The sequence below is a fragment of the Cervus elaphus genome, chromosome 10 (assembly GCF_910594005.1).
Source record: "Cervus elaphus chromosome 10, mCerEla1.1, whole genome shotgun sequence".
Taxonomy (NCBI): Eukaryota; Metazoa; Chordata; class Mammalia; order Artiodactyla; family Cervidae; genus Cervus; species Cervus elaphus.
Window position 1 is genome coordinate 41,885,455 of NC_057824.1, and position 20,345 is coordinate 41,905,799.

Genomic DNA, 20,345 nt, shown 5'->3' on the forward strand with positions numbered 1-20,345 from the left:
GCATCCAGCCTCTCTCTCATTCTTTTTTTTTTTTCTCTTGTTGCAGAGCACGGGCTCTAGAATGCAAGGGCTTAGTAGTTGCAGTGTGTTAATTTCTCTCTAGTTATCCTGAGGCATGAGGGATCTTAGTTCCCCAACCAGGGATCGAACCCGCATCCCCTGCATTGGAAGGTGGCTTCTTAACCACTGGACCACAAAGGAAGTCCCCCCCCTCCCCGCCCCCAGCTTCTCTCTTTTGTGTAACCTAAACCCTTCATCCTGAACCTCCAGCTCAGTTCTGAAACCTCGTAGGGGAGCAGGATTGACCTGGGAGCTTTTTTTTTTTTTTTCTTTTAAAACGAAGTGTAGTAAATGTACAGAGAAGTGCACATGTGTGTATAGTTTGATGAATTTTCACAAAGTGAACAAACCAGATAGTCATCAAGTCAGGAAACAGAATATCGTCCACCAGCCTTTCTGATGTTCCCCAAGTGCCACCTCCCCGTCACTACCCCTGCCTCTCTCCCTTGGGAGTTGGGGGGATCCTTCCCCCAGAGCCTCTGCTTTATGAAAGTGACCAGAGGCCCAGTGTCAAAGCTGCACAGGTGGTTTACGTGTGTAGCGAGGTTTGGCAACTCCTCCTGGAAGTCACATAATCTCTGTTGCAAGTGGAACCAGAAGCTGCTCTACTCCCAGTCTTGGGCTCAGCACCAGTAGCTGTCTGGCTAGGTTTCCCCGCGAAGCAGTGGGCATTTCCTGTATCTGGGGCCTGCAGAACACGGGAGGGGCAACTCCTGGGCTCACGAAGGCCGGTGGGTTAGTTCCAGCCTGGGCATGTGGCCTTCCTTCCCTGGCAGGAGGTGCGTGAAGAGGTATTTTTGGAAGGTGCAGGAGTTCTGTAGCCATTTGGAAAATGCCTGCTCATAGGCTGGGCTGGATTCTCATTTTAAAATGATGATGTGGCTGAAGGGCCTGACCTGGCCAGTTTTCCTGGATCTACGGGTGGGGAAAGCAAAGAGACATGCTCATTTTTTTCCCCTTTTTCTTTAAATTGTGTCACCATTTTCTTTTTGTCTCGAATCCCTCTAACCGACAAGTTTCAAAAGAATCGTGCGGTGTCTCCCGCAGTTCATTGGCTCTTTGATGCTGTTTGCAGGTAAGTGTTTCATCTTGTCTCAAATCAGCCAGGGCTCTGGGTCACTTTTAAGTCGAGTGAGAGTTTAAACCTCAATTCTCCACCAGGGATCTCTGGCTCTGGAGCCCTCACCTGGCATCCCCCTGCCCTTCCAGGCAGGACCCTGAGTGCCCTCCCACTCTCTCCTCTGTGTCTCTCTCTGCTTTTCGCTGCTGCCTTCATCCTCACTGAGAGCTGCAGCTTTTTAAAAAAAAATTGTAATTGATTTACAGTGTTGAGCTAATTTCTACTGTATAGCAAAGTGATTCAGTTATATATATGCATGTACATCTTTTTCATATTTTTTCTATTATGGTTTATCACAGGATATTGAATATAGTTCCCTGTACTATACAGTAGGACCTTGTTGTTTACCCAATGTATATATAATAGCTTACATCCGCTAACCCCAACCTCTCACTCCACCAGTCTGTTCTCTATGCCTGTGAGTCTGTTTCTCTATGTCTGTTCACTTACATGTGATATCATATTATATTTGTCTTTCTCTTTCTGACTGACCTAGATCATCTCCAGGTCCATCCATGTTGTGGAAAAGGCATTATGTCATTCTTTTTTATGGTTGTGTAGTATTCCATTCTAAATATATACTACATCTTCTTTATCCTTTCATCTGTCGATGGACATTTAAGTTGTTTTTTTGTCTTGGCTATTGTGAATAGTGCTGCTATGAGCACTATTATAGAGGTGCATGTATCTTTTTGAACTGTAGTTTTGCCTGGATATATGCCCAGGAGTGGGATTACTGGACCATATGGCAACTCTAGTTTTAGTTTTCTGAGGATCATCCATACTGTTTTGCATACTGGTTGTACCAACTTACCTTCCCACCAACAGGGTAGGAGGGTTCCCTTTTCTGTACACCCTCTCCGTCATTTATTTGTAGACTCTTTTTTTAATTGGAGCATAATTGTTTTATAATGTTGTGTTAGTTTCTTTTGTACAATGAAGTGAATCAGCTATATGTATACACATAATCCTCCCTTTTGGACTTCCCTCCCCAACCCCCCATCCCACCCATCTAGGTCATCAAAGAGCAACAAGCTGAGTTCTCTGTACTGTATCACAAGTTCTCCATTTGACCAGTATGAGGTGGTACCTTACTGTAGTTTTGATTTGCATTTCTCTAATAATTAGCAATGTTGAGCATCTTTAATGTGCTTATTGGCCATCCATATGCCATCTTTTGGGATACCCTCATAGCTCAGTTGGTAAAGAATCTGCCTGCAATGCAGGAGACCCTGGTTCGATTCCTGGGTCAGGAAGATCCCTTGGAGAAGGGATAGGCTACCCACTCCAGTATTCTGGCCTGGAGAATTCCATGGACTATATAGTCCATGGGGTCACAAAGAGTCGAATACGACTGAGTGACTTTCACTTTCACTTTCATATGCCATTTAGAGAAATTTAGCAGCTGCAGGTGTGTGTGTGTGTGTGTGTGTTTAATAATTTTATTTATTTATTTATTGGCTGTGCTGGGTCTTGTTGCTGCTCAGGCTTTTTCTCTAGTTGCTGTGAGCAGGGGCTACTCTCCAGTTGTGGTGGGCAGGATGCTCATTGCAGTGGCTTCCCTTGTTGCAGAGCATAGGCTCTAGGGCATGTGGGCTTCAGTAGTTGCAGTTCCTGAGCTCTAGAGCACAGGCTCAATAGTTGGTGGCACACGGACTTACTTCTTCTGCTTATGTGGGATCTTCCTGGATCAGGGATCAAACCCATGTCTCCTGCATTGCCAGGCAGATTCTTTACCACTGAGCCACCTAGGAAGCCCCAGTTGCAGTTTTTGCTAATCATCTATCCATTCACTCACTCATCCATTCATTTGACCAGTGCCAAGCCCTGTCCTGGAAACAGGATGGAGGATCAGGCAAACAAATGACTTTATATCATCACCATTTTTGCCTTTACCCTTGAGAACTCTTTGCCCTCACTTCTCCACTTCCTCCCAAGGCTATGTCCGTGCTCTCTGAAGAACCTCTGCTCCTTCACTTGCATAGCAAAGGTAGCCTGTCCTCCCCATTATCTGTGTCCAAACCCCTTGCTCAGTTCAGTTCAGTTGCTCAGTCATGTCTGACTCTTTGCGACCCCATGACCTGCAGCACACCAGGCCTCCCTGTCCATCAACAACTCCTGGAGGTTACTCAAACTCATGGCCATCAAGTTGGTGATGCCATCCAACCATCTCATCCTCTGTCATCCCCTTCTCCTCTTGCCTTCAATCTTTCCCAGCATCAGGGTCTTTTACAAGGAGTCAGCTCTTCACATCAGGTGGCTAAAGTATTGGAGTTTCAGCTTCAACATCAATCCTTCCAATGAACACTCAGGACTGATCTCCTTTAGGATGGATTGGTTGGATCTCCTTGCAGTTCAAGGGACTCTCAAGAGTCTTCTCCAACACCACAGTTCAAAAGCATCAATTCTTCAGCACTCAGCTTTCTCTATAGTCCAACTCTCACATCCATACATGACTACTGGAAAAACCATAGGCTTGACTAGATGGACCTTTGTTGGCAAAGTGATGTCTCTGCTTTTTAATATGCTGTCTAGGTTGGTCATAACTTTTCCTCCAAGAAGCACACGTCTTTTAATGTCATGGCTGCAGTCACCATCTGCAGTGATTTTGGAGCCCCCAAAAATAAAGTCTGTCACTGTTTCCAGTGTTTCTCCATCTATTTACCATGAAGTGATGGGACTGGATGCCATGATCTTAGTTTTCTGAATGTTGAGCTTTAAGCCAACTTTTTCACTTTCCTCTTTCACTTTCAACAAGAGGCTTTCTAGTTCTTCACTTTCTGCCATAAGGGTGGTGTCATCTGCATATCTGAGGTTACTGATATTTCTCCCAGCAATCTTGATTCCAGCTTCTGCTTCATCCAGCTCAGCGTTTCTCATGATGTACTCTGCATATAAGTTAAATAAGCAGGGTGACAGTATACCTCGACATACTCCTTTTCCTATTTGGAACCAGTCTGTTGTTCCATGTCCAGTTCTAACTGTTGCTTCCTGACCTGCACACAGGTTTCTCAAGAGGCAGGTCAGGTGGTCTGGTATTCCCAACTCTTTAAGAACTTTCCACAGTTTGTTGTGATCCACCCAGTCAAAGTCTTTGGCATAATCAATAAAGCAGAAGTAGATGTTTTTCTGGAACTCTCTTGCTTTTTTGATGATCTAATGGATGTTGGCAATTTGATTTCTGCTTCCTCTGCCTTTTCTAAATCTAGATGCCTTCTCTAAACCCCTTGGTGCTGACCCTCATTTCCAGCTCCCTTGGTCTGAGACAAAGAATAAAAAGTAATACTTTTGGCATGAGTTTCTTCCCCAACTTTCCCTTTCTGAGACTCTCTCCATCCCCCATCCTCTCTCCATGCCAGATACTGGAATGGAAGCGCCATTTGTGGGGAGCTGCTGCACTTTCGTCCTTCCAGAAACCAAAGCAGGGAGCTCCCCGGTGGCCCAATGGTTAGGACTCAGAGCTCTTACTGCTCAGGCCCCAGGTTTGATCCCTAGTTGGGGAACTAAGATCCCATAAGGTGCATGGCTCAGTCAAAATAAAAGACACCAAAGCAAAATCAAAGAGTGGTGGCAGGGATGAGAGGGAGGGACGGAGAGAGGCTCAGAAAGGGAAAGTGGGGAAGAAAGTAAAATAAAAGCTCTGGAGGGCTGGACTGCTTGCTGGGAGATGACTCTCTGAGGCAGAAGCAGGGTAAAGGTTGGCCTAGAGGATGGCAGTGGCTTCCGTGTGCTCACTGGGGTGTCAGTGAACACTCAGCCGCTTCCTCTCTTTTCTTGGACCTGCCAGACTGTTTGGAAGAAGCAGTCTCTCAGTCCTTTGAACTGCCTGTTGGTCAGAGGGAGAAGCTGTCTAGGCTCCCAGGTAAGGTCTCTGAATCTGAGCTGATCACCTGGAAGAGGTATATAGCTGGGGAGGGAAAATAGATCCAGGGCATTCAGAGTGTATGTGCTGAACCTGAGAGTCACTAAATGACACAGAGCAATGCAAATGCCATGTGAACTGGATGTTCATAAAGGCTTGATCAGTGAGCTTTCCAGAAAAGAGTTCTTTAAAAAAAATTACATATTTATTCATTTCAAATAGGTAATCCAAGCACAGGACACAACATTTCAAAAAGTGCCGAAAGGTATGTGTGGTGAAAAATAAATGTCTTTCCCTCTCCTGTGCCCAAGTTCTTCAGTTTCCTTCGCAGAAACAACTACTGTTGTCAGTTTTTGTTATTGTCGTTTGGTCGCTAAGTTGTGTCTGATTCTTTGCAATCCTGGCATGGATTGCAGCACGCCAGGCTCCCCTTCACTGTCTCCCAGAGTTTTGCTCAAATTCATATCCATTGAGTTGGTGATGCTATCCAGCTCATCCTCTGTCACCCCCTCAATCTTTCCCAGCATCAGGGTCCTTTCCAATGAGTTGGTTCTTTACATCAGGTGGCCAAACAAAGTTTTGGAGCTTCAGCTTCAGTATCAGTCCTTCCAATGAATGTTCAGGGTTGATTTCATTCAGGATTGACTGATTTGAACTCTGAAAATCACAAGTGTACGTGTGTTTGTATTTCTGTGTGTACTTGAAACAATACAAATGGGCATATTACATATACTGTTTTTAACTGTGCTCTTTTAAGAGTACATTTTGGAGTCTTTTTTCTTAACATATACTGTATGGGTTGGGATAGCTTTGAAAAGCAGAAAAACCTTGTTCCCATACAACCCTGGAGCTTTACTTCAGATCAAGCAGCAACTTATTTGCAGCTTTTTTTTTTATTTTTTACAGACAGTGTGGTCCCTGGGCGACCTGAAGCTGTCTTGCTCAGGGAAACATCCTGGCATGGAACAGGCAAAGAGCTAATATCCCTGCCAGATTTCACTCGGATTCATGTCCCCCATTCTTATGGAATTCCCTACATCTGGAATTTGTTCTTAGAGTTTATATGAGAGATACCAGCACCAAGCCCCTACCTGGCTACTCGATATTTTTCCCCCCCAGGTCTTGTAGGTGGGTGAAGTGTTTTCTGGGTGTTGTGGAGGTCATTTCAGAGAGCTGCATTTCTGGCTCATGGAGAGAGGCTGGCAGGGGCTGTGTTTAAGGGATTAATGCCCCATGGTGCTGTCTGTGGCTTCAAGATTACTCAGGTCAGGGTGAGCTGTTTCCCTGAAGTGGTCTGGAATGCAGGAAGTGGAATAAGACACAGCTCTTAATGTTAAAGGACTGGTTAATCAAACCACTTTGGGTGCGAGTGTATCTGAATCACCTTGTAGAATGCTGTGTCTTTTCCCTTTCCTTTTGCTCTCTGCCTGCCAACGTTGCTCATTTTCTTTTCTTTTTAATATTTATTTTATTCATTTATTCGGCTGTATCAGGTCTTAGTTGCATGGCACAAGGGATCTTTGATCTTTGTTGCAGCATGTGGGGTCTTTAGTTGTGGCATGTGGGATCTAGTTCCCTGACCAGGGATCAATCCTGGGTCCCCTGCATAGGGAACAAAGAGTCTTAGCCACTGGACCACCAGGGAAGTCATGCCCCTTTTCTTTTGATGAGCTTTCTAATCCTAGTGGTCCATTTCTGCTGCCCCAAAGCAGCTTGGGTCAGATCAGATCAGCTTCTTAATTTGATTTAAATGTTCCAAAGAAAAAATATCATGGTGGGTATTTCTTTAAATTTCATCAGATCGAATTGCTTACAAGATTTTGGCCATCAAATAAAGGGAAAACAACCAGATATACTGACCCCTTGTTCTTAGAGTGGCTACCACAGCCTGGGGCTCTTGGAAGTTTATTACCTTATTTGCTCTTTTAAAAAAATAACAGCTTTATTCAGATATAATCCACATACCATACAACTCACCTACTTCAAGTAAACAAGTCAGTGGTTTTTTTTTTTTTTTTTTTTTTGTTTTTTTTTTTTATATTCACAGAATTGCACAACTATCACCACAATTTTAGAACATTTTCATCAATCACTCCCTCCCATCAAAAAGCCCCATAGCCATTAGCAATCACTTCCCCCTCAGTCCAAGGTATCCACTAATATACTTGTTTTTTCTATGGATTTGCCTGTTCTGGACATTTCATACAAAGGGGCTCATATAATAAGTAGTCTTTCAAGACTGGCTTCTTTCATTTAGCAGGACATTTTCAAGATTCAGCCCTGTTGTAGCATTTATCAGTACTTCACTCCTGTTTTATGGTCAAGTAATATTCCATTGTGTGGTTATGTCATATTTTACTTATTCATTAATTAGCTGATGGACATCTGGGTTTTTTTCCACTTTATTGGCTATAATGAGTAACGGTACTATGAACATTCCTGTAGGCATTTTTGTGTGGACCTCACTTGAACTTGGGCTTCCCCAGTGGCTCAGCCGTAAAGAATCTGTCTGCAATGGAAGAGATGCGGTTCTATCCCTGGGTTGGGAAGGTCCCCTGGAGGCGAAAATGGCAACCCACTCCAATATTTTTGCCTGGGAAATCCTATGGACAGAGGAGCCTAGTGAGCTACAATCCATGCGGGTCACAGTTAGACATAACTGAGCATATAAGTATACTTGACCTTGACAGCAACTCTCATGAGGTTTACAGACCTCGTTCTATAGACAACAAAACTCATTCCAAGATTGTAGACAGGAATTTTTAATGCAGCTGTTAGATTTCTGAGCCCATGCTTTTTCCAGTCTGTGTTCACAGAGTTGAAATAACTGCGACAGGACGTGGTGTGGATATGTCCGCAGGAAGGACCTGTGAACAGGAACGGTTATTTTTCAGTTGTGAAATTTCAGCCCTCTCCCCAATGTCCCCCTTCTCTTTGCCTTATTCTCCTCTCCTAGTTTTCACTTTCTTTCAAGTATCGGGGTTTCTGCCTCTCTGGTGGGTACAGAATCCACTCTCACTCATTTACACTTCGGTGTGGAATATAATTTTGTGCGAATGTGATATTTGCATGTTCGAGTCACCCCGATGAGGTGAAATCTCCTCTGCTAGTAGCAAGCACTGAGGTGCTATTTGAAGCAGGGACAGGCAGAGGGAGGATTTCTTGGAAAAGCTCCTTCTCTTGTCGGGTCCCAGGTTTCCAGGATGAAGGCCACCCACCGTGGGGTTGGGGCTGCAGGGACCGCCACCTGCCCGCGGCTCCCCTCTACCCCCAGCTAGGTCGCGCGCACCGTTGCTCGGCAACCACTCGCTCACGCTGGTGGAGGCACCAGAACCCTGCGGGGAGCGCGCGCACACGCGGGACGCAGGGCCGCTCGCGCGACCCCGACGTCAGACCCACCCCTCTCCTCAGGGCTTGCCGGGCCCGGCGGGAGGCCGAGCCCCGCCCCGCTCGGAGGGCAGCCTGTGGAACCCACGAATCAGAGAGACCGACACATCGCCCGGCCGGGCGCCGGGCAACCAATCGCCGTACGCGTGTGATCCCGCGCCCGCCCGGGAGGCCGGCTGCGGGCGCTGAGGCGGCGACGGCGGGAGTCGCTGCTGAGGCGGCCGCGGGCGCGGGTCGTGTCAGCGCAGCTCCTTGGGGCCGGGCCGGGCTGGCAGCAGCTGGCGCCTGGCGGTGAGGGCGGGCTCCCGGGGTGGGCGGAATGGCCCCCACCTAGGGACGTGGGAGTAGCGGCTGAACCCAGGATGCTGAGGAGGCGGCGCGGCGGCTCCTCACTCATTCCAGGTAAGGGGGACGCCGCGCTCGTTGCGGCGCGCCGCCCCGGCCCCGCTGTCTCCCTGCCGCCGCTCACCTGGCTCCGAGTCCTGGCCGCGTCTGTCCTGGCATCCCTCGGCCCCAGTCGCCGCCCGCCAGCGTATCTCCCCCGGCGCCAGTCCAGCCCCGCCCCTTCAGCGCGGAGCCCCGTGTCCCTGCCCGGCCGGGCCCGGCTCCGGAGCCCGCACCCCTGGCCCCAGCGCCCGCGTTTCCCGGTCTTGGGCTTCCCCGTGGCCCGACTCGCCCCCGCCGTGGTCGGCCTCCCGCTCTCTCCCGCCCCCTCCCCGCCTTCCTGTCCCTCTGGCAGGGCGGGCACTGTTTCCCAGCCTCCGCAGTCCTTCGGGGCGCCTTCCGGGGATAAGACGCCAGGGCCCCCCCGGATCGGACTTTTGCCTTCACCTCTACCCGGACTTAAGGGAAGTCTTCCCCAGGCTCACCCCGTCCTTGCCCGCTATACCGGGTCCTCTAGGCGTTTCACTCGCGCCCTCCCGCCCCCCACCCCACGCCACGCCATGTGTCCCTGGGTTTTGCCCTTTTGCCCCCAGATGCTTTCCTTTCCCAACTCGCCCCTTCTCTCTCCATTTTCATCACCCACCGTCGCTAACACGTCTTTTCCTCTACGCTTAAACCTCAGACACTGCTCCTCTTCTGAGTGCCCGGTCTATAGTTTTAGCGTAAGTCGTCTTTAAAAGAGCTACATCCATAATATATAAAGTGTGTTGCCTGAGTTTGGCACATAGTAGGTCTGGTACGTGGTAGGTGCTCACGCTTGTTACCCTCTTCCTTCTTTGAGGCCTTTGTGCCCTCCAGATAGTGGTAGCAAGACGTCCAGTATCCAGTACCTCAAGAGTAGTATGGGAGGTGGCAGGATGAATTAGGCACCTCCAAGTGTGATGAAGAGATTGCATTGTCAGTTATTTACTTACAGCAGTCATTTCGAAGAATTGAATTTTGCTATCTTTGTGTCATGTATTGTTTTATAATAATTGGCTTTGTAAAGAGTTCTTAATAAGGTTTGCAACTTAGTCCCACCACCCTATCTCCAGTGTTTGCTGAACTTTTATTTTTAGGAAAGGAAGAGCCCCCACCTCCTAGTTGAAATTGTACTGTGTCTAAGAAGGGTTTCGAGTGTTTATCTCCCAGCTTGATAGTCCAGTCCTGCAGTGAATTTTCATCCTTTAAGAGCCTAGAGGAATCAGGTTTAGATTTCTTTGAATCAACCGTGGAAGGGATCAGAAATGCTTAGGTGTAGAAGTTCTGACAAGTTCTCTCAGAGTGAAGGAGGAATTAGCCATCCCCGCCCCCCTTTCTGGCTGTCAGAGGAAATAACTTGAGTCGATTTTTAATAAGAATAAAATAAGTTTAACTTTTGAAAATTATAAAAGCCATGTTACTGGCCTCAAGTCATTCTTGCTCGTTTGCTCTGATGGTTTCCAAGCCTGGATGAATCCAACAGTTGGCTTTTTCTGCTCCTGGAGGCTTCAGGAAAGCCTGGGACTGAGCTGCTGGTGCTGTTCTAAACTTTATATTCCAAGTTTGCTCGCATTGCCTGGAGATCCTTTGATTCACTCCCTATGTACCTCTTATGTACCTAGACCTCATTGCTACTTCTAGATCTTTACCATTCTCCTCTTCTTGACTTATCTTACTCTTGACTTCTTTACATTGCTTATTTTGCCTCCTACTTCACAGAATTGGTGGGCATTAGCCCTGAACCCTTAAGGGTCTGTCATTTTTCTGTGTGCTTGTACCTATCTGATTTCTGATTACCTTATCTTTTATCAGAGGAAGAAGGTATTACTTTTTGAGGCTAACATCTTTCATATTCTATATTTTCTTTTTTTTCTCAGCTTGCACACATGCTCAGGTTTTCACCATCCAAAACAAACCAAAATGAAGCATTGCCTTAATGTGCTTTCCCTCAGATTAATGTGGTATTCCTTAGGACTTTGTTTTCTGTTCTTTTCCCTGTCCTCTAGTTTGTTATTACACTTCTGTTCGTGGCTTCAAGTAGCACCTGTATATTTTTGGTCTACAACCATATGTATTCAGTTCTCATTTTTCTTGAACTTCAGGTATTTCATATGTTTGTCTGTCGGATAACTATACTTGTACTTCAAACTTGGGTATTTTTTCCTTTCTCTTCTTACTCATAGCTGCTTCAAGGACATCCACAAACCTCCTATTTTAAGTTCTGTACCCTAGAAACCTTAGAATCCTCTTCTTCTCTCCTATCATTATGTCTGCCATAGATCCTATTGTTGCTACCTGACGTCCTGTTCTTTTCTCTCCTCATTGCCAGAAGATTGCTTGTGGCCTGGGTTATTTTTTTCCTGAACAGATATCAACCCAGGCTCTACTTTAAAACCACCTGGGAGCTTTTAAAGGTTGAGGATGAGGGGATCAAGGCCTCCATAGAGATTCTGAGTTTTGGTCTGCTGTGGGGCCAGACCTTTTCATTTAAAAAAAATCTTTGTCATTCAGCAGTAATAGGCATCAAAGGCTGAGAACTGGCTTGAGAGCTCTAAGAGGGACTGAGAATGGTGAGGAGCTGTATATAGCATTTAATCATCCTTTAAAAATCAACATAAATGTCACTTTTGTTGGCATGGTTACTTTCCTGACTGTACATTTACCTGTTAAAGTACTTATCACATTAAAATATTTTTTTTTAATTGGAGGATAAGTTCTTTACAATGTTGAGTTTCTGCCGTACAACAATTCGAGTCAGGCATAATTTTATATTTGTGTGTATATATATGTATGTATAGATCCCTTTCCTCTTGAGCCTTCCTCCCACCTCTCATCCTAGCCCCCAGATTTTATTTAAATCATTTCTCATGGGCCCATTTTTCTCATAACTAGGATTTCCTTGAGGTCTGTGATTATGCCCAAAGGTAAATTATTGTTTCTTACACTATTCACGGTCCTTCTGATACCAAATACGTAGGTTTTTCCCTCACATTAAATAGTTCTCCAATTCTCCAGACAGCAACTGAGTATCATACACTTTAACTTAATTATTACTATTAATACCTGGATTTAGTGCAGACCCCATAGATTAAGGACTCAGTCCCACAAGACACCTCTCAACTTCAGACAAATCCCAAGTCCTAGGTTGTGACCTGTACTTGAAACCAATTGGCTATAAATTGAGGCTTCACACAACTCCTTCCTCAGGTGTGTAATTTGCTGTAAAGGCTCACAGAATTCAGGAAAGCTCATTACTTACCTTTACCTGTTGACTAAACAATAAAAACAGTGGCAGATTTTATTTTCTTTGGCTCCAAAGTCACTGTGGACTGCAACCATGAACTTAAAAGATGCTTGCTCCTTGGAAGAAAAGCTATGACAAATCTAGTCAGCGTATTAAAAAGCAGAGACATGACTTTGCCAACAAAGGTTTGTCTAGTCAAAGCTGTGGTTTTCCCAGTAGTCAGGACAGATGTGAGAGTTGGACCATAAAGAAGGCTGAGTGCTGAAGAATTGATGCTTTTGAACTGTGGTGTTGGAGAAGACTCTTGAGAGTCCCTTGGACTGCAAAGAGATCCAACCAGTCTATCCTAAAGGAAATTAACTGTAAATATTCATTGGAAGAACTGATGCTGAAGCTCCAATACTTTGGTCACCTGATACGAAGAACCGACTCATTTGAAAAGACCCTGATGCTGGGAAAGATAGAAGGCAGGAGGAGAAGGGGATGACAGAGGATGAGATGGTTGGATGGCATCACCGACTTGATGGACATGACTTTGAGCAAGCTCTGGGAGATAGTGAAGGACAGGGAAACCTGGCATGCTGCAGTCCATGGGGTCACAAAGAGTTGGACATGGCTGGGCGACTGAACAACAAAATTCTGAGAGCCATTCTATATGCTATTAAGAGGTTCCAGGGAAACAGACTCGGTTGTTTCCTGGGTTAAATTTAACAACACACTTTTATACTGACTTTTGATAAGTGACTTTTGATTGTATCCTGGACCTTTGTTGTATTTTGTTAGGAGACTCTGGATCCTATTTAAATCTTTTATAGGTGAGGGAGATTAAGAGTTACTTGGGGATGTAATATACGGCACAGGCTGCTGCTGCTGCCAAGTTGCATCAGTCGTGTCCGACTCTGTGCGACCACATAGACGGCAGCCTACCAGGCTTCTCTCTCTGTGGGATTTTCCAGGCGAGAACACTGGAGTGGGTTTGCCATTGCCTTCTCCGTACAGCATAGGGAATATAGTTAAATATTGTAATAACTTTGTATGGTGACAGGTGGTAACTAGACTTATGGTAGTGACCATTTTGTAATGTTTCAAAATACTAAATCACTATGTTGTACACCTAAAATTAATATAGTAATGTAAGTCAGTTACCCTTCAATAAAAAGAAAAGTCTTTTGTTTTAGTAGCATTTGCCCTAAAAAGTTTCATACATAGGGCCCAGCCTACTTTCTTTTATTTTTGGTAGCAGCTTTATTGAGCTATCATTCACATTTCATACATTTGCCCATTTAAGGTACAGTTTTTTTTAGTATGTTCAGTATATTTTAGTTATTGTTTAGTTGCTATAGTTGTGCAAGATTCTTTTGCAGTCCCATGGACTATAGCCCGCCAGGTTCTTCTGTCCATGGGATTTCCCAGGCAAGAATACCGGAGTGGATTGCTGTTTCCTTCTCCAGGGGATCTTCTTGACCCAGGGATCAGACCTGCATCTCCTGCATTGGCAGGCAGATTCTTTAGCACTGAGGCACCAGCGAAGTCCTATGCAACCCTTATTACAGTCAATTTTAGAACATTTTCAGGAAACTGCACTCCTTACCTGTCACTTCCAACTCCCACTTGTCATCCTCTCAGTTTAGTTCAGTTGCTCAGTTGTGTCTGACTCTTTGCGACCCCAATGGACTGCAGCACTCTAGGCTTCCCCGTCTATCACCAACGCCTGGAACTTGCTCAAACTCATGTCCATCAAGTTGGTGATGCCATCCAACCATCTCATCTTCTGTTGTTTCCTTCTCCTCTTGCTTTCAGTCTTTCTCAGCATCAGGGTCTTTTCCAATGAGTCGGTTCTTCGTATCAGGTGGCCAAAGTATTGGAGTTTCAGCATCAGTCCTTCCAATGAATATTCAGGACTGATCTCCTTTACGATGAACTGGTTGGATCTCCTTGCAGTCCAAGGGACATTCAAGAGTCTTCTCCAACACCACAGTTCAAACCATCAATTCTTTGGGGCTCAGATTTCTTTATGGTCCAACTCTCACATCCATATGTGACTACTGGAGAAACCATAGCTTTGACCAGATGGACCTTTGTCAGCAAAGTAATGTCTCTGCTTTTTAATATGCTGTCTAGATTGGTCATAGCTTTTTTTCTAAGGAGCAAGCATGTTTTAATTTCATGGCTGCAGTGACCATCTGCAGTGATTTTCAAGCCCAAGAAAATGAAGTCTGTCACTGTTTACATTGTTTACCCATCTATTTCCCATGAAGTGATGGGACCAGATGCCATGACCTTAGTTTTTTGAATGTTGAATTTTAAGCCAGCTTTTTCACTCTCCTCTTTCACTTTCATCAAGAGGCTCTTTAGTTCTTCTTTGCTTTCTGCCATAAGGATGGTGTCATCTGCATATCTGAGGTTATTGATATTTCTCCTGGCTATCTTAATTCCAGCTTGTGCTTCATCCGGATGGGCATTTCGCATGATTTAATAAGCAGGGTGACAATATACAACCTTGACGTACTCCTTCCCCAATTTGGAACCAGTCTGTTGTTCCATGTCTGGTTCTAGCTGTTGCTACTTGACCTGCATACAGATTTCTCAGGAGGCAGGTCAGGTAGTCTGGTATTCCCATCTCTTTCAGAATTTTCCACAATTTGTTGTGATCCACACAGTCAAAGCCTTTGGCATAGTCAATAAAGCAGAAGTAGATGTTTTTCTGGAACTCTCTTGCTTTTTTTGTGATCCAACAGATGTTGGCAATTTGATCTCTGGTTCCTCTGCCTTTTCTAAATCCAGCTTGTACATCTGAAAGTTCTCAGTTCACATACTGTTGAAGCCTCGCTTGGAGAATTTTGAGCATTACTTTGCTAGCGTGCGAGATGAGTGCAATTGTGCGGTAGTTTGAACATTGTTTGGCATTGCCTTTCTTTGGGATTGGAATGAAAACTGAACTTTTCCAGTCCTGTGGCTACTGCTGAGTTTTCCAAATTTGCTGGCATATTGAGTGCAGCACTTTCACAGCATCATCTTTTAGGATCTGAAATAGCTCAACTGGAATTCCATCCTTCCGTTAGCTTCATTGGTAGTGATGCTTCCTATGACCCACTTGACTTCACATTCCAGGATGTCTGGCTCTAGGTGAGTGATCACACCATTATGATTATCTGGGTCAAGATCTTTTCTGTATAATTGTTCTGTGTATTCTTGCCACCTCCTCTTAATATCTTCTGCTTCTGTTAGGTCCATACTGTTTCTGTGTTTATTGTGCCCATCTTTGCATGAAATGTTCCCTTGGCATCTCTAATTTTCTTGAAGAGATCTCTAGTCTTTTCCACTGTATTTTCCTCTCTTTCTTTGCATTGATCACTGAGGAAGGCTTTCTTATCTCTCCTTGCTATTCTTTGGAACTCTGCATTCAGATGGGTATATCTTTCTTTTCTCCTTTGCCTTTAGCTTCTCTTCTTTTCTCAGCTATTTGTAAGGCCTCCTCAGACAACTGTTTTGCCTTTTTGCATTTTTTTTTTCTTGGGGATGGTCTTGATCACCTCCTGTTGTACAGTGTCACAAACTTCCATCCATAGTTCTTCAGGCACTCTGTCTATCAAATCTAATCCCTGTCCCTTGGCAACTGCTAATGTGTTTTCTCTCTGTACAGATTTGCTTGTCCTGGACATTTCATATGAATGTAATCATACGACATGTAGTCCTTTGTTATTGGTTTCTCTCACTTTGCATGTTTTCATGGTTTTTCCATGTTGTAGAATGTATCAGTATTTTATTTCTTTTTCTTGCTGAATAATATTGTTTTATGTGTAGACCACATTTATATATTAATCAGTTGATGGGTGTTTGGGTATTTGTACATTTTGACTGTTATGACTAATGCTGCTGTGAACATCTGTGTACAAATTTTTGGGTGTGCATGTTTCATTTCTCTTGGATATACACCTGTGGGTGGAATTGCTGGGTCATATAACTCTAGAACTGTAGGTCTAATATCTTGAGCAACTGCTAGACTGTTTTCCAAAATGGCTACTCTGGTTTACATTTCTGTTAGCAATGTATGCCGGTTCCAATTTTTCTACCTCCTTGCCAAAACTTGTTATTATCTGACCTTTGTATTCTAGCTATCCTAATACATGTGAAGTAATATGTTATTGTGGTTTTGATTGCATTTCCCTGATGGTTAAAGATGTTGAGCAACTTTTCATGTGCTTTTTAGCTATTTGTATATCTTTGGAGAAATCTGTTCTTTGTCCATTTTCAGATTGAGTAAATAACTCAATTTTGTCTTTCTGTTTCTGAGTTGTAAGGTTTCTCTATATATTCTGGATACTAGACCCTTGTCAGATATGATTAACAGATATAAATCTCCCATTCTGTAGGTGTCTTCACTTTCTTGATGGCATAAAGATTTTAAATTTTTATTAAGTCCAATTTGTCTTTTTTTTTTCTTTTGTTGCTTGTGTTTTGTGTTTCATATTTAAGAAACCAGTGCCTGTTCAAAGTCATGAAAATCTTCTATGTTTTCTTCCAGGAGTTTGATAGTTTCAGCTCTTTTATTTAGATCTTTAATCCATCTTGGTGAATTTTGTATAAGGTATAATATCGGGGTCCAACCTTATTTTTTGCTTATTGATATTCAGTTGTCTTAGCACCATATGTTGTAAAAATACTCTTTTACTCTTTGATTTGTCTTGGCACCATTGTCTGATTGGAATTTTGATAGAGATTGCATTGAACAGTTTGGGGAATATTGGCATCTTAATTCTTATTAGTCTTCTAACTCATGAGTGTGTAATGACTTTTCACTCATTTAGATCATCTTTAATTTACTTTGAAAGCATTTTCTATTTTTCAGTGTACAATTTTGCATTTTTTTGGTTAAATGTATTTTTTTTTGTTGTTAGTTTCATTTATTTTAAACTAAGGAGCATCTTAGCTCTTTGCTGCATCTACTGCGAGAATGAAGACCATTCTCAGCAATCAGACTGTCAACATCCCAGAAAATGTCGACATTACCTTGAAGGGACGGACAGTTATTGTGAACGGCCCCAGAGGCACCCTGCGGAGGGACTTCAATCACATCAATGTAGAACTCCGTCTCCTTGGAAGAAAAAGAAGAGGCTCCGTGTTGACAAATGTTGGGGAAACAGAAAGGAATTGGCCACTGTTCGCACAATCTGTAGTCACGTACAGAACATGATCAAGGGTGTTACACTGGGCTTCCATTACAAGATGAGGTCGGTGTATGCCCACTTCCCCATCAATGTTGTTATTCAGGAGAATAGTTCTTTTGTGGAAATCGGAAAATTTTTTGGGTGAAAAATACATACGCAGGGTTTGAATGAGGCCAGGGGTTGCCTGTTCAGTATCTCAAGCCCAGAAAGATGAGTTGATTCTTGAAGGAAATGACATTGAACTTGTGTCAAATTCAGCTGCTTTGATTCAGCAAGCCACCACAGTTAAAAACAAGGATATTAGGGTGGGGCGGGGCGGAAAAAAAAAAAAAGAGGATATCAGAAAATTTTTGGATGATATCTGTGTTTCTGAAAAAGGAACAGTTCAGCAGGCTGATGAATAAGATCTCAGTGATCCTGCTGCAGAAACAAGATAGCAGATGGTTCTATGGACTCAGTTGTGATATTTTAAAGAGACAATAAAAACTCTTGATTTGAAAAAAAAATAAACTAAGGAGCATCTTAGATTAGTCATTACATACATGTATTTTTATCCACTTTCTAGTTTTTCTTTTTTTTTAATTTTTGTTTTGTATTGGAGTATAGTCAGTTAACAGTGTTGTGATAGTTTCAGGTGGACAACAAAGGGACTCAACCATTCATGTACATGTATCCATTCTCCCCCAAACCCCATCCCATCCAGGATGCCACATAACACTGAGCAGAGTTCCCTGTGTGTATTTCTTAATGTTTCATTCTTTTGGTGCTATTGTGAGTGGAATTCTTTTGTTAATTTTGTTTTTGGATTGTCAATGATAATATATAGAAATATAATTGAATTCTTTATATTAGTTAAGTATCTTAAAATCATACCGAACTCATGTAACAGTTCTAATAGTTTTTTACTGTTTTATTAGAATTTTATATATATGATATATACTCTCTGAAGAGAGGTAGTCTTACTTCTTCCTTTCAATCTGGATTGCTTTCTTTTTCTTGCCTAATTGCCTAATTGTCTAAAATTTCCTGTATAATATACTATTAGAAATGGTGAGAGTGTACATCTTGTCTTGGTCCTGATCTTAGTGGGAATTGTTAAATGTGAAGTTATCTGTGGGTTTTCTTAGTTGTCATTTTTCAAGTTGATGATGTCCTCTTCTATTTCTAGCTTATTCATTGTGTTTATTGTGAAAGAGTGTTGTGGTGGTGGTGTAGTCACCAAGTCATGTCCGACTCCCTGCCAGGCTCCTCTGTCCATGGGATTCTTCAGGCAAGAATGCTGGAGTGGGTTGCCATTTCCTTTTCCAGGGGCTCTTCCCGACCCAGGAATTGAACCCAGGTCTCCTGCACTGCAGGCAGATTCTTTACCAACTGAGCTATGAGGGAAACCTGAAACTGTTGGATTTTGTCAAATGCTTCTTCAGCGCCTATTGAGATTTATCAGGTGGTTTTTGGTCTTTTATTCTATTAATAATGGTGTGTGACATTAATCGATTTTCATATGTTGAGTCAGCTTTATAAACATGGGATATACCACACTTGGTCATGGTGTGTGATCCTTTATATGTGTTGCTAGATTGGTTTGCTGCTATTTTGTTGAAGATTTTTGCATTTATATAGTAAATATTTGTTTATAGTTTTCTTGTATTGTCTTCATCTGGTTTTGGAATCAGGGAAAACTGGCTTCACAGAATGAGTTGGAAAGTGTTCCCATCTTTTCTGTATTTTGGAAGAATTTATGGGTTGGTGTTCATTCTTAATGTTTCATAGCATTCACCAGTGAAGCCATCTGGTCCTGGACTTTTCTTTGCGGGAAGTTTTGTTTGCTAATTACATTTCTTCACTTGTTATAGCTTTATTCAGATTACTTCTTTATGAGTTGATTTTAGTAGTCTGTGTTTTCTAGGAATTTGTCCATTTCATGTAGGTTTTGTAATTTGTTAGATTATAGTTTTTTATAGTATTCCCTGTAGCCCTTTATAATCATTTATGTAAGGTTGGTAGTAATTTACTGATTTTAGTTTTGGTTCTTCTCTCTTTTGTTCTTGTTCAGTCTAGCTAAGTGATTGTCAATTCTTCTGATCTTTTCAAAGAATCAACCTTTTATTTTGTTGATTTTCTCTATTCTTTTATTCTCTACTGTATTTATTTCACTAATTATTTCCTTCTGGCTTTGGGTTTAGTTTGTTCTTCTTTTACTAATTTCTTGAAGTGAACAGTTAGGTTCTTGATTTGAAATCTGTTAATTTTTAAAATTTAAAAGTTAAAAATTGAGATATAATTTACATAACATTGTATAAGTTTAAGATGTATAACATGCTAATGTGAGAGCTTTTTTTATGCCATAAGTTTATTTACAAACATAATGAGGCTGCTGAGTTCAGGTGTTTGATCCTTTTTTCAGAGATTGCAGCTCTTAAAATGATCCTCTTCATATCCATCTCATGGATAATTTTTTAAGCAGTTAATGTCTTACTGTAAAGAAAAGTGCAGCAAATCCAGACCCAGAGCACAAAGTCATGCTAGTAACTTCCACTTGTTTTCCAGTGAAAATGGTATATTCTTCCCTGGGCTTGGCTCCTAGTGGCTCCTGCAGACCACAGAGACTGTGACCCTCTGGATGCCGTCCCAACATGGTGCACAAGGCGCGGGGACTGCAGGCGCGAGAAGAGGCAGCCGCGCGCCAGGCGCGCCTTTCCTCGCGACCTTGTGCCCTGAGTTGAGTTTTTTTTTTAACTACAAGTGTTTACAGCTATAAATTTTCTCATCGCGTGGCTCTTGCTGCTTTCGTTACATACCATACATTTTGTGTTTTTATCTCAAAAGTATTTTCTAACTTCCCTTACGATCTCTTCTTTGGCTCATTGGTTATTTAGGGCAGTAGTGTTTATTTTCACATCTTTGTGTGAATTTCCTAAGGTTTTTTTCTGCTGTTGTTTTCCAGTTTCATTCCATTATCTCTGGAGAATATACTCTGTATGATTCCAATCCTTTAAATTTACCAAGACTTCTTTTATGGCCTGTTTCAGAGAATGTTACATGTGCACTTGAAAACAAAATATATTCTGCCATTGTTGTTTGGACTGTTTTATAGATTTT

The 20,345-nt window shown here is 42.9% G+C and overlaps 1 protein-coding gene and 1 pseudogene across 2 annotated transcripts in view; both read left to right on the forward strand.

Annotated features, from left to right (window-relative positions):
* The first annotated feature begins 959 nt into the window (after positions 1 to 959).
* On the forward strand, positions 960 to 17,756 carry LOC122701680 (annotated as a pseudogene).
* The window catches only part of TPST1 (tyrosylprotein sulfotransferase 1), a 102,252-nt gene continuing 90,494 nt past the window's right edge, over positions 8,588 to 20,345 (forward strand). For both annotated transcript variants that reach the window (XM_043914889.1, XM_043914887.1), the window contains exon 1: positions 8,588 to 8,831. The gene's annotated coding sequence lies outside the window, so the exon portion shown is untranslated. The remainder of the gene's footprint in view (positions 8,832 to 20,345) is intronic.